Source organism: Choloepus didactylus, chromosome 6 (genome assembly GCF_015220235.1).
Source record: "Choloepus didactylus isolate mChoDid1 chromosome 6, mChoDid1.pri, whole genome shotgun sequence".
In the NCBI taxonomy this organism is placed as follows: Eukaryota; Metazoa; Chordata; class Mammalia; order Pilosa; family Megalonychidae; genus Choloepus; species Choloepus didactylus.
The window spans coordinates 109247779-109261161 of record NC_051312.1 but is presented as its reverse complement, the minus strand read 5'-3'; the positions used below and the strand labels follow the sequence as shown (position 1 = coordinate 109261161).

Below are 13383 nucleotides of genomic sequence, written 5' to 3'. Positions count from 1 at the left end.
AAGACAGTCCAAAGAGATAATGACAATTAAATGCCAAGGATGATCCTGGATGGGATCTGAGGATGGAGGACAGGAGGCTCAAAGGGACACAGTCGGGACATTAGAAAAAAAAAAGGGAAATATAGAATGTAAGCTTTGTATCAATGTTGAATTTCTTGAACTTCTTAGTTGCACTTAACGTGATTGCAAAGAAGAATGTTTTTGTTCATGGGAAATGTATACATGAATTATATTGTTTGTTCAAGGATGTGTGCAGCTTGCTCTCATGTTCAGAAGACAGAGCAATAGATGATGGATGATAGATAGGGAGGGAGGGAAAGAAAAATGGTGGTGTGACAGGATGTTAAAATTGATGGATCGGGATATTGGGAGAGGGGGGTCAGGGTATGCTGGAGTTCTGTGTATGGGGTTTGTATTGTTTTTGCAATTGTTCCTGTAAGTTTGAATTTATTTCCAAATAAAATTTAAAAACAAAACAAAACAAAACAAAAAAACCATGATCTCACACCATCTCTAATTCCAAACAATCACCATTGGTTTATCAACATATTTACTTATTTTCTCCATCATCTCCTGACCATGCAGGATGTCTCTTCATCACCAGCCCCACCAGCCTGACCACACTGGCCCTGCTGACCTCTCTGGCTGTGTTGGATGAAACTCAGCATTGACCAAGGTGAAGGTAATCCAGTTCATTTTATAAGATACGGGTCATACAACCTCATATAAATAATGCATTTTATTTGGTTTGAATATTCATTTCAACAGTATATATTGCTTGCTTCATTTTATTGGTGACTAAGTTCTTAAAAATGAAATTCTGCATTATTGTTTCATTTTCTGTCAGTTGGATGAAAGTTTTCAGAATTAGCATTCTGACACATGTAATAGAAACGAAATGTCAAGAGAAGGCCCTAATTACTTTAGGAAGTTGCTCAGTAAAGATAGCAATAATTTCCAGCTAGCTGAGATAGAAAAGGCTTTGCAAAAGAGATGGGATTTGAACTGGCTTCTCCTAGATGTATTGAATTTGAGTAAATGTATCAGAAGTGTATCAGGGAAAGAGAAGGATGGGAAATGGAGTCAAGGAATAGGTGGAATGGTTAAGAACAAGGAATATCAAGGGAAAGTGAGTAGATCATTTTGGCAGAAGAAAGAATCATGTAAGGGAGTAAGGGAGATAGGCCTGGGAAATTGGCTTGTGGAGTATCCTGATCATGGTTCAGATTTTATATTGTAGGCAACTGAGACCTGCTCTCCATTCATGAGTATCATGATAAAGATAAGTTTGCTGGCAATGGTCAAGATGCATTAGTGGGAGAGAGACCAGTTAGGCCATTAGTGATAAAGGCACAGGTGAGATTGATGTTTCAGTCAGGGTTCAATCAGGGAAGCAGATCCATTACAAATATTATGGAATAAAGGATTTATTGTAGGAATAAGACTTTATGCTATTGTTATAGAAGCTATGGAAATAAGGGTTTGGAGGAGTGTTTTAGTTTGCTAATGCTGCTGGAATGCAAAACACCAGGAATGGATTGGCTTTATAAAAAGGAGTTTATTTGGTTACACAGTTACAGTCTCAAGGCCATAAAGTGTCCAAATCAGGTACCTTCACTGGAGGATGGCCAATGGTGTCCGGAAACCTCTGTTAGCTGGGAAGGCACGTGGCTGGCGTCTGCTCCAAAGTTCTGGTTTCAAAATGGCTTTCTCCCAGGATGTTCCTCTCTAGGCTGCAGTTCCTCAAAAATGTCACTCTTAGTTGGACTTGGGGTGTTTGTCCTTGCTTAGCTTCTCTGGAGCAAGAGTCTGCTTTCAACAGCCGTCTTCAAACTGTCTCTCATCTGCAGCTCCTGTGCTTTCTTCAAAGTGTCCCTCTTGGCTGTAGCTCCTCTTCAAAATGTCACTCTTAGCTGCATTGAGTTCCTTCTGTTTGTCAGCTCACTTATATGGCTCCACTGATCAAGGCCCACCCTGAATGGGTGGAGCCATGCCTCCATGGAAATATCTTATCAGAGTTATCACCTACAGTTGGGTGGGGCACATTTCCATGCAAACAACCTAATCCAAACGTTCCAACTTAATTCCCACTAATATGTCTGCCCCACAAGATTGCATCAAAGGATGTGGCTTTTTCTGGGGGACATAATGCATTCAAACCAGCACAAAGCACTAATCAGCTTTTCTGAGGCACTGGCATGCATGGAAAAGCTAGAACTTCTAGGGGGATCTGGAGAATAGGTATGGCTAGCTTCCAGAGTGGAACCACAAAGGGAAGCTGATAAAAAGGCTTTGGAAATCTGTCATCTCTATGTAGCTATTGCTGTAGATCTGCAGCCAAGTATCTGGTAGTGGGTCTAGGGCTACCTTTTGTTGCTAGCGGTTGGAAAGAAAGCTGGACATCAAGTATATACAGAGAGAGGACAAGCTGGAATTCATCTGTTCTATCACCGCTTTTAACCATGATGTCCTTTAGAGAGTAATGGCTGCTAATTCACTTTACCATCCAAAATGTACACCAAATCTTCCTGTTACCCCAGTTCCTCTGAGAAGCAGAAGCCAAGATGGGATTAGCTATGAAGAGCTATTTTAGAAGTAATGTCTGTGAGGGAAAATGGGGAGGGAGTTAAGGTGATGGGGAGGCTGAGAGGGCCGTCAGCCCACAAGTCGGATTCTGAATGAGAGAGAGAGGGAACAAAAGAAGGTTGGGTGGCTCAGTGCAGTTCTAAGAGAGTTCGGCAAGGCCACTGGGAGACTGCAAGTCAAAGTTCTGTCGGAGGAATGCCACATCTTCCAGGTAGGAGCCTGCCTCAGTATCCCTGCCATACTCAGTTATTGGCTGAGAGTGGCCCTTGGGAATGTGACCTAGGCACATTCAGAGTGGATTTCAGAGTGTAGCACCTGGGGCTGGTCAGTTACACTCCCTGCAGTTGGAGATCTGAAAGGCTCTTTCTCCTGGACACCACATTCTTCTCTTGACCAAGTCGTTACCTATAACCATACAGGAAAATGGACTAAGTTCCACTTAACCAAATTGACACAGTACAATCCACCACAGTCAGTAACTGTGAGGATAATCAAAGAAGGATTTGTGAAATGCTGCATGAAGACAGAAAATGACAGGAATTGGTGACTGGATGAAAAAAGAGGCAAAGTAGAAGAATGAGCTAAAAAGAAAAATGTCTAGCCTTCTAGATATCCTTGAAAGAAAGAGAGAAGAAATTCAGAAAAGAGAGCTGTTCTAGAGGAAACTGGGCAATCCAATTTTAGACATGTATTTGAGGTCCTGGAAGGCCACATAAACAGAACTCTCTAAAAGTACGTGGAAAACAAACTGGCTCCTGGGAGAAAGCTCGGAGAAAGAGAAAGATATGATGGTCATGCGAGTAGAAAGGTTTGTGGAAGCTGTGATCATAGATGAATTCTGAGACTGTATAAAGAGGAGAGGATTTAATCCATGTTTATTCCCACATGTAGAGTACCCAAAGAAAGAACATTCATAGACGGAAAGAGAACCTGGAACCACAATAACTGAGCACCACAAAGGCCAGAGGAGGAGGTGGAGTTTCAAGGGGGAAAATACCAGCAATATCTCCCTCTTCAGAGAGGCCAGGGAGATTGAAGCACTTACCAAAGCTTTCATTAGGTTTGGAAATTAAGAGACCATTGTGTCTTTACATGCTGTAATTTCCAGTGAGAAGAAGTGGTAAAAGCAGATATTTGGGAATTAAGAAATGAGTGGCAGGTTAAAAAAAAAAAAAAGTGAGAGAAGCACATGGCTAGCTGAGCAGTTTGACTAGCATCAAGAACAAGTGAAAGGTTTTCAGACTGAGGCAGATTTGAGCAGAATTATAGGAGAGAATGATGGTATTAAAAAGGGCAGAATCCCCAGTGAGCCTGGAAGGAGTGGAATCAACAGCTCAGGGAAAGCAATTGGTCCCAGGAAGAAGGCACAGGTGTTCTTCTAATACTCCTTCCCCTACAGAGGAAATCCTGGCCCCATCTGTAGAAGTCCTGCCCATTATCCCCAGACTGATAAACATCATGCATTTTATATTACTAACAATACCTCATAAACCAATCATATATTCCCAGATTAAAAATATAAGTTATTTGGCTTTTAATACAGCTTTAGCTTATTAAAACTAACTGCACTAGAGGAATCAAATAAAGAGAAATAGCTTACTACTCACTGGAAAAGGATCATCCATAGATGTCAAGGTTCTGGTATTTTATTCCTACATTAAATTTAAGGACATGGGGCTTGTTAAATTGACTTTTTATTTGGGGATTTGTGGAGTTAGCATATTCCGAATGTCTTGGGCATGATAATTTAGGTAAGAAAGTCTATGCCTATCTTCCAGTGCAGGTGACAACATTCTAATGAAGTATTTTACAGGGTTCAGAACACAGTCATTAATAAGGCAACATCCTCAACAGTCATGCATATTTCTTTTTATAACAAGCGTCTTTTTTGGTAATGGCAGGAAAGCAGAGTGAATAACCTGCCACATTGAAATTCATGAAGTACAATCCATTTCATAAAATGCAGATGTAAAGACTTTCTGCTCTACTCTTCCTAAATTGCTGTCTCTATCCTTATGACTTAGGGAGTTGGGAAATATTCTCTTGGTAATAATACTTTAAAATGCATCTTCCCTGCAGTGTACCCATTATGCCAATTGAACTACATAAGAAATTCTTAAAATAGAGCCTGCTTTATCCATGTAAGAATAATTATCTGTGGAGGGTGCCTTGCTTAGAAGGAGTAAGAGGAAAGGAGGAGGGCTCCAATGGAAGTTCATCCTGGGAATCAGCATCTTTGTGAGAGCAGCCAGGAGGACATGCTGTTGAAATGCATTCATCATATAAAGATTAGAACTCCTCTTCTTTTTTAACATGAAAGGGAAAAATGAATAAAGTGCATACCCAGCATTGCTTTGGTTAACTCCTTTCTCTAGGCTGTTCTACCAAACCTCACTGATTAAGACTAACTGGGGAGAAGAAATATCTGAATTATGGAATGTTTGCAAAGAAATGCAGTTTTTTTTTTTTTTTTCTGGTTTTAAAAAAATTTTATTTTGATAACACATATACAACCTAAAATTAATCATTTTAGGTACTTTCAAGTAAACAATTCAATGATATTAATTACATTTACAATGTTGTGCTACCATTACCACCATCCATTACCAAAACTTCAGCACTCAAAATGGAAACTCTGTATTCATTAAGCATTAACTACCCATTCCCTACTCCACCCTGGCCCCTGATAACCTATGTTCTAGTTTCTGACTCTATGAATTTGCTTATTCTAATTATTTCATATCAGTCAGATCATATAATATCCTTTTGCTCCTGGCTTATTTCACTCAATGTGTTGTCTTCAAGGTTCATCCATGTTGTCACATGTATCAGAACTTCATTCCTTTTTATGGCTGAATAATATCCCATTAGATGTATTTACCACATGTTGTTTATCCATTCTTCTGTTGATGGGCCCCTGGGTTGCTTCCATCTTTTGGCAGTTGTGAATAATGCCATTATAATGAACACTGGTGTGCAAATATCTGAGTCCCTGCTTTCACTTATTTTGGGTATACACCAAGAAGTCTATACTCAAGTCTCTGAGGAATTGCCAAACTGCTGCACCATTTTACATTCCCACCATTCATTAACAAGGGTTCCTGTATCTCCACATCCATTCCAACACTTGTTTTCCTTTTTTTTTTTTTAAATAAGTCATTATAGTGAGTGTGAAATGGTATCTCATTGTGGTTTTGATTTGCATTTCCTTAATGGCTATTATCTTTTTTTAATTGAAAATTTCATTGAGATAATTAGTTCGCATGCACTTGTAAGAAATAATACAAGGAGATTCCCCGTACCCTTTACCCATTTCTCCCAATGGTAACATCTTGCAAAACTATAGTACATTATCACAACCAGGATATTTTCCCTGATATAATCCACTGATCTTATACATATTTCCCCAGTTTTATTTACACTTGTTTTTCTGTGTATGTATTTAATTCTGTACAACTTTATCACATGTATAGGTTCATGCAGCAGCCACTACTGTTAAGATATAGAACAGTTCCATCAGTACAAGGATTTATCGTATTGCTTTTTTTTTTTTTTTTGTTTGCCGTCACTTTGAAAAACACTATTTTTTTTTTTAATCTTCATTTTATTGAGATATATTCACATACCATGCAGTCAAACAAAACAAATCGTACTTTCGATTGTTTACAGTACCATTACATAGTGGTACATTCATCACCCAAATCAATCCCTGACACCTTCATTAGCACACACACAAAAATAACAAGAATAATAATTAGAGTGAAAAAGAGCAATTGAAGTAAAAAAGAACACTGGGTACCTTTGTCTGTTTGTTTCCTTCCCCTATTTTTCTACTCATCCATCCATAAACTAGACAAAGTGGAGTGTGGTCCTTATGGCTTTCCCAATCCCATTGTCACCCCTCATAAGCTACATTTTTATACAACTGTCTTCGAGATTCATGGGTTCTGGGTTGTAGTTTGATAGTTTCAGGTATCCACCACCAGCTACCCCAATTCTTTAGAACCTAAAAAGGGTTGTCTAAAGTGTGCATAAGAGCGGGGCAAGATGGCAGACTGGTGAGCTGTATGTTTTAGTTACTCCTCCAGGAAAGTAGGTAAAAAGCCAGGAACTGCGTGGACTGGACACCACAGAGCAATCTGTCTTTGGGCATACTTCATACAACACTCATGAAAACGTGGAACTGCTGAGATCAGCGAAATCTGTAAGTTTTTGCGGCCAGGGGACCCGCGCCCCTCCCTGCCAGGCTCAGTCCCGGGGGAGGAGGGGCTGTCAGCTCCAGGAAGGAGAAGGGAGAATTGCACTGGCTGCTCTTACCGGAAACTCATTCTACTGATTCAAACTCCAACCATAGATAGACTGAGGCCAGACACCAGAGACTCTGAGAGCAGCCAGCCCAGCAGAGAGGAGACAGGCATAGAAAAAAAAACAACACGCAAAACTCCAAAATAAAAGCAGAGGATTTTTGGAGTTCTGGTGAACACAGAAAGGGGAAGGGCGGAGATCAGGCCTTGAGGCGCATATGCAAATCCCGAAGCAAGGCTGATCTCTCTGCCCTGGGCACTTTTCCTTAATGGCCCTGGTTGCTTTGTCTATTAGCATTTCAATAACCCATTAGATCTCTGAGGAGGGCCGGTTTTTTTTTTTTTTTTTTTTTTTTTTTTTTTTTTTTAAATCCTTTTTGCTTTTTCTAAAACAATTACTCTAAGAAGCTCAATACAGAAAGCTTCAAAGAATTGAAATTTGGGCACGTCAAGTCAAGAGCAGAACTAAGAGAGCTCTGAGACAAAAGGCAATAATCCAGTGGCTGAGAAAATTCACTAAACAACACAACTTCCCAAGAAAAGGGGGGTGTCCGCTCACAGCCACCATCCTGGTGGACAGGAAACACTCCTGCCCATCGCCAGCCCCATAGCCCAGAGCTGCCCCAGACAACCCAGTGTGACGGAAGTGCTTCAAATAACAGGCACACACCACAAAACTGGGCGTGGACATTAGCCTTCCCTGCAACCTCAGCTGAATGTCCCAGAGCTGGGAAGGGGGAGCAGTGTGAATTAACAGAGCCCCATTCAGCCATCATTTGAGCAGACTGGGAGCCTCCCAACACAGCCCAGCAGCCCAGAACTGCCCTGGGGGGACGGCACTCACCTGCGACATAGCACAGTCATCCCTCAACAGAGGACCCGGGGTGCACAGCCTGGAAGAGGGGCCCACTTGCAAGTCTCAGGAGCCATACGCCAATACCAAAGACTTGTGGGTCAGTGGCAGAGACAAACTGTGGCAGGACTGAACTGAAGGATTAGACTATTGCAGTAGCTTTAAAACTCTAGGATCATCAGGGAGATTTGATTGTTAGGGCCACCCCCCCTCCCCGACTGCCCAGAAACACGCCCCACATACAGGGCAGGCAACACCAACTACACACGCAAGCTTGGGACACCAATTGGGCCCCACAAGACTCACTCCCCCACTCACCAAAAAGGCTAAGCAGGGGAGATCTGGCTTGTGGAGAACAGGTGGCTCGTGGACGCCACCTGCTGGTTAGTTAGAGAAAGTGTACTCCACGAAGCTGTAGATCTGATAAATTAGAGATAAGGACTTCAACTGGTCTACAAACCCTAAAAGAACCCTATCAAGGTCAGCAAATGCCATGAGGCCAAAAACAACAGAAAATTATAAAGCATATGAAAAAACCAGACGATATGGATAACCCAAGCCCAAGCACCCAAATCAAAAGACCAGAAGAGACACACCTAGAGCAGCTACTCAAAGAACTAAAGATGAACAATGAGACCCTAGTACGGGATATGAAGGAAATCAAGAAGACCCTAGAAGAGCATAAAGAAGACATTGCAAGACTAAATAAAAAAATGGATGATCTTATGGAAATTAAAGAAACTGTTGACCAAATTAAAAAGATTCTGGACACTCATAGTACAAGACTAGAGGAAGTTGAACAACGAATCAGTGACCTGGAAGATGACAGAATGGAAAATGAAAACATAAAAGAAAGAATGGGGAAAAAAATTGAAAAACTCGAAATGGACCTCAGGGATATGATAGATAACATGAAACGTCCGAATATAAGACTCATTGGTGTCCCAGAAGGGGAAGAAAAGGGTAAAGGTCTAGGAAGAGTATTCAAAGAAATTGTTGGGGAAAACTTCCCAAATCTTCTAAACAACATAAATACACAAATCATAAATGCTCAGCGAACTCCAAATAGAATAAATCCAAAAAAACCCACTCCGAGACATATACTGATCACACTGTCAAACATAGAAGAGAAGGAGCAAGTTCTGAAAGCAGCAAGAGAAAAGCAATTCACCACATACAAAGGAAACAGCATAAGACTAAGTAGTGACTACTCAGCAGCCACCATGGAGGCGAGAAGGCAGTGGCACGATATATTTAAAATTCTGAGTGAGAGGAATTTCCAGCCAAGAATACTTTATCCAGCAAAGCTCTCCTTCAAATTTGAGGGAGAGCTTAAATTTTTCACAGACAAAGAAATGCTGAGAGAATTTGCTAACAAGAGACCTGCCCTACTGGAGATACTAAAGGGAGCCCTACAGACAGAGAAACAAAGACAGGACAGAGAGACTTGGAGAAAGGTTCAGTACTAAAGAGATTCGGTATGGGTACAATAAAGGATATTAATAGAGAGAGGGAAAAATATGGCAAACATAATCCAAAGGATAAGATGGCCGATTCAAGAAATGCCTTCACGGTTTTAACGTTGAATGTAAATGGATTAAACTCCCCAATTAAAAGATATAGATTCGCAGAATGGATCAAAAAAAATGAACCATCAATATGTTGCATACAAGAGACTCATCTTAGACACAGGGACACAAAGAAACTGAAAGTGAAAGGATGGAAAAAAATATTTCATGCAAGCTACAGCCAAAAGAAAGCAGGTGTAGCAATATTAATCTCAGATAAAATAGACTTCAAATGCAGGGATGTTTTGAGAGACAAAGAAGGCCACTACATACTAATAAAAGGGGCAATTCAGCAAGAAGAAATAACAATCGTAAATGTCTATGCACCCAATCAAGGTGCCACAAAATACATGAGAGAAACATTGGCAAAACTAAAGGAAGCAATTGATGTTTCCACAATAATTGTGGGAGACTTCAACACATCACTCTCTCCTATAGATAGATCAACCAGACAGAAGACCAATAAGGAAATTGAAAACCTAAACAATCTGATAAATGAATTAGATTTAACAGACATCTACAGGACATTACATCCCAAATCAACAGGATACACATACTTTTCTAGTGCTCACGGAACTTTCTCCAGAATAGATCATATGCTGGGACATAAAACAAGCCTCAATAAATTTAAAAAGATTGAAATTATTCAAAGCACATTCTCTGACCACAATGGAATACAATTAGAAGTCAATAACCATCAGAGACTTAGAAAATTCACAAATACCTGGAGGTTAAACAACACACTCCTAAACAATCAGTGGGTTAAAGAAGAAATAGCAAGAGAAATTGCTAAATATATAGAGACGAATGAAAATGAGAACACAACATACCAAAACCTATGGGATGCAGCAAAAGCAGTGCTAAGGGGGAAATTTATAGCACTAAACGCATATATTAAAAAGGAAGAAAGAGCCAAAATCAAAGAACTAATGGATCAACTGAAGAAGCTAGAAAATGAACAGCAAACCAATCCTAAACCAAGTACAAGAAAAGAAATAACAAGGATTAAAGCAGAAATAAATGACATAGAGAACAAAAAAACAATAGAAAGGATAAATATCACCAAAAGTTGGTTCTTTGAGAAGATCAACAAGATTGACAAGCCCCTAGCTAGACTGACAAAATCAAAAAGAGAGAAGACCCATATAAACAAAATAATGAATGAAAAAGGTGACATAACTGCAGATCCTGAAGAAATTAAAAAAATTATAAGAGGATATTATGAACAACTGTATGGCAACAAACTGGATAATGTAGAAGAAATGGACAATTTCCTGGAAACATATGAACAACCTAGACTGACCAGAGAAGAAATAGAAGACCTCAACCAACCCATCACAAGCAAAGAGATCCAATCAGTCATCAAAAATCTTCCCACAAATAAATGCCCAGGGCCAGATGGCTTCACAGGGGAATTCTACCAAACTTTCCAGAAAGAACTGACACCAATCTTACTCAAACTCTTTCAAAACATTGAAAAAAATGGAACACTACCTAATTCATTTTATGAAGCTAACATCAATCTAATACCAAAACCAGGCAAAGATGTTACAAAAAAGGAAAACTACCGGCCAATCTCCCTAATGAATATAGATGCAAAAATCCTCAACAAAATACTTGCAAATCGAATCCAAAGACACATTAAAAAAATCATACACCATGACCAAGTGGGGTTCATTCCAGGCATGCAAGGATGGTTCAACATAAGAAAAACAATCAATGTATTACAACACATTAAAAACTCGAAAGGGAAAAATCAATTGATCATCTCAATAGATGCTGAAAAAGCATTTGACAAAATCCAACATCCGTTTTTGATAAAAACACTTCAAAAGGTAGGAATTGAAGGAAACTTCCTCAACATGATAAAGAGCATATATGAAAAACCCACAGCCAGCATAGTACTCAATGGTGAGAGACTGAAAGCCTTCCCTCTAAGATCAGGAACAAGACAAGGATGCCCGCTGTCACCACTGTTATTCAACATTGTGCTGGAAGTGCTAGCCAGGGCAATCCGGCAAGACAAAGAAATAAAAGGCATCCAAATTGGAAAAGAAGAAGTAAAACTGTCATTGTTTGCAGATGATATGATCTTATATCTAGAAAACCCTGAGAAATCAACGATACACCTACTAGAGCTAATAAACAAATTTAGCAAAGTAGCGGGATACAAGATTAATGCACATAAGTCAGTAATGTTTCTATATGCTAGAAATGAACAAACTGAAGAGACACTCAAGAAAAAGATACCATTTTCAATAGCAACTAAAAAAATCAAGTACCTAGGAATAAACTTAACCAAAGATGTAAAAGACCTATACAAAGAAAACTACATAACTCTACTAAAAGAAATAGAAGGGGACCTTAAAAGATGGAAAAATATTCCATGTTCATGGATAGGAAGGATAAATGTCATTAAGATGTCAATTCTACCCAAACTCATCTACAGATTCAATGCAATCCCAATCAAAATTCCAACAACCTACTTTGCAGACTTGGAAAAGCTAGTTATCAAATTTATTTGGAAAGGGAAGATGCCTCGAATTGCTAAAGACACTCTAAAAAAGAAAAACGAAGTGGGAGGACTTACACTCCCTGACTTTGAAGCTTATTATAAAGCCACAGTTGCCAAAACAGCATGGTACTGGCACAAAGATAGACATATAGATCAATGGAATCGAATTGAGAATTCAGAGATAGACCCTCAGATCTATGGCCGACTGATCTTTGATAAGGCCCCCAAAGTCACCGAACTGAGCCATAATGGTCTTTTCAACAAATGGGGCTGGGAGAGTTGGATATCCATATCCAAAAGAATGAAAGAGGACCCCTACCTCACCCCCTACACAAAAATTAACTCAAAATGGACCAAAGATCTCAATATAAAAGAAAGTACCATCAAACTCCTAGAAGATAATGTAGGAAAACATCTTCAAGACCTTGTATTAGGAGGCCACTTCCTAGACTTTACACCCAAAGCACAAGCAACAAAAGAGAAAATAGATAAATGGGAACTCCTCAAGCTTAGAAGTTTCTGCACCTCAAAGGAATTTCTCAAAAAGGTAAAGAGGCAGCCAACTCAATGGGAAAAAATTTTTGGAAACCATGTATCTGACAAAAGACTGATATCTTGCATATACAAAGAAATCCTACAACTCAATGACAATAGTACAGACAGCCCAATTATAAAATGGGCAAAAGATATGAAAAGACAGTTCTCTGAAGAGGAAATACAAATGGCCAAGAAACACATGAAAAAATGTTCAGCTTCACTAGCTATTAGAGAGATGCAAATTAAGACCACAATGAGATACCATCTAACACCGGTTAGAATGGCTGCCATTAAACAAACAGGAAACTACAAATGCTGGAGGGGATGTGGAGAAATTGGAACTCTTATTCATTGTTGGTGGGACTGTATAATGGTTCAGCCACTCTGGAAGTCAGTCTGGCAGTTCCTTAGAAAACTAGAGATAGAGCTACCATTCGATCCAACGATTGCACTTCTCGGGATATACCCAGAAGATCGGAAAGCAGTGACACGAACAGATATCTGCACGCCAATGTTCATAGCAGCATTATTCACAATTGCCAAGAGATGGAAACAACCCAAATGTCCATCAACAGATGAGTGGATAAATAAAATGTGGTATATACACACGATGGAATACTACGCGGCAGTAAGAAGGAATGATCTGGTGAAACATATGACAACATGGATGAACCTTGAAGACATAATGCTGAGCGAAATAAGCCAGGCACAAAAAGAGAAATATTATATGCTACCACTAATGTGAACTTTGAAAAATGTAAAACAAATGGTTTATAATGTAGAATGTAGGGGAACTAGCAGTAGAGAGCAATTAAGGAAGGGGGAACAATAATCCAAGAAGAACAGATAAGCTATTTAACGTTCTGGGGATGCCCAGAAATGACTATGGTCTGTTAATTTCTGATGGATGTAGTAGGAACAAGTTCACTGAAATGTTGCTATAGTATGTAACTTTCTTGGGGTAAAGTAGGAACATGTTGGAAGTTAAGCAGTTATCTTAGGTTAGTTGTCTTTTTCTTA

The 13383-nt window shown here is 39.5% G+C and overlaps 1 long non-coding RNA gene across 3 annotated transcripts in view; it reads left to right on the top strand.

The window, feature by feature from the left end:
• Positions 1-13383, top strand: part of LOC119538261 — a 130699-nt gene that overhangs the window by 83716 nt on the left and 33600 nt on the right. For all 3 annotated transcript variants that reach the window (XR_005217533.1, XR_005217531.1, XR_005217532.1), the window contains exon 3: positions 586-682. This is a non-coding gene — a long non-coding RNA (uncharacterized LOC119538261). The remainder of the gene's footprint in view (positions 1-585; positions 683-13383) is intronic.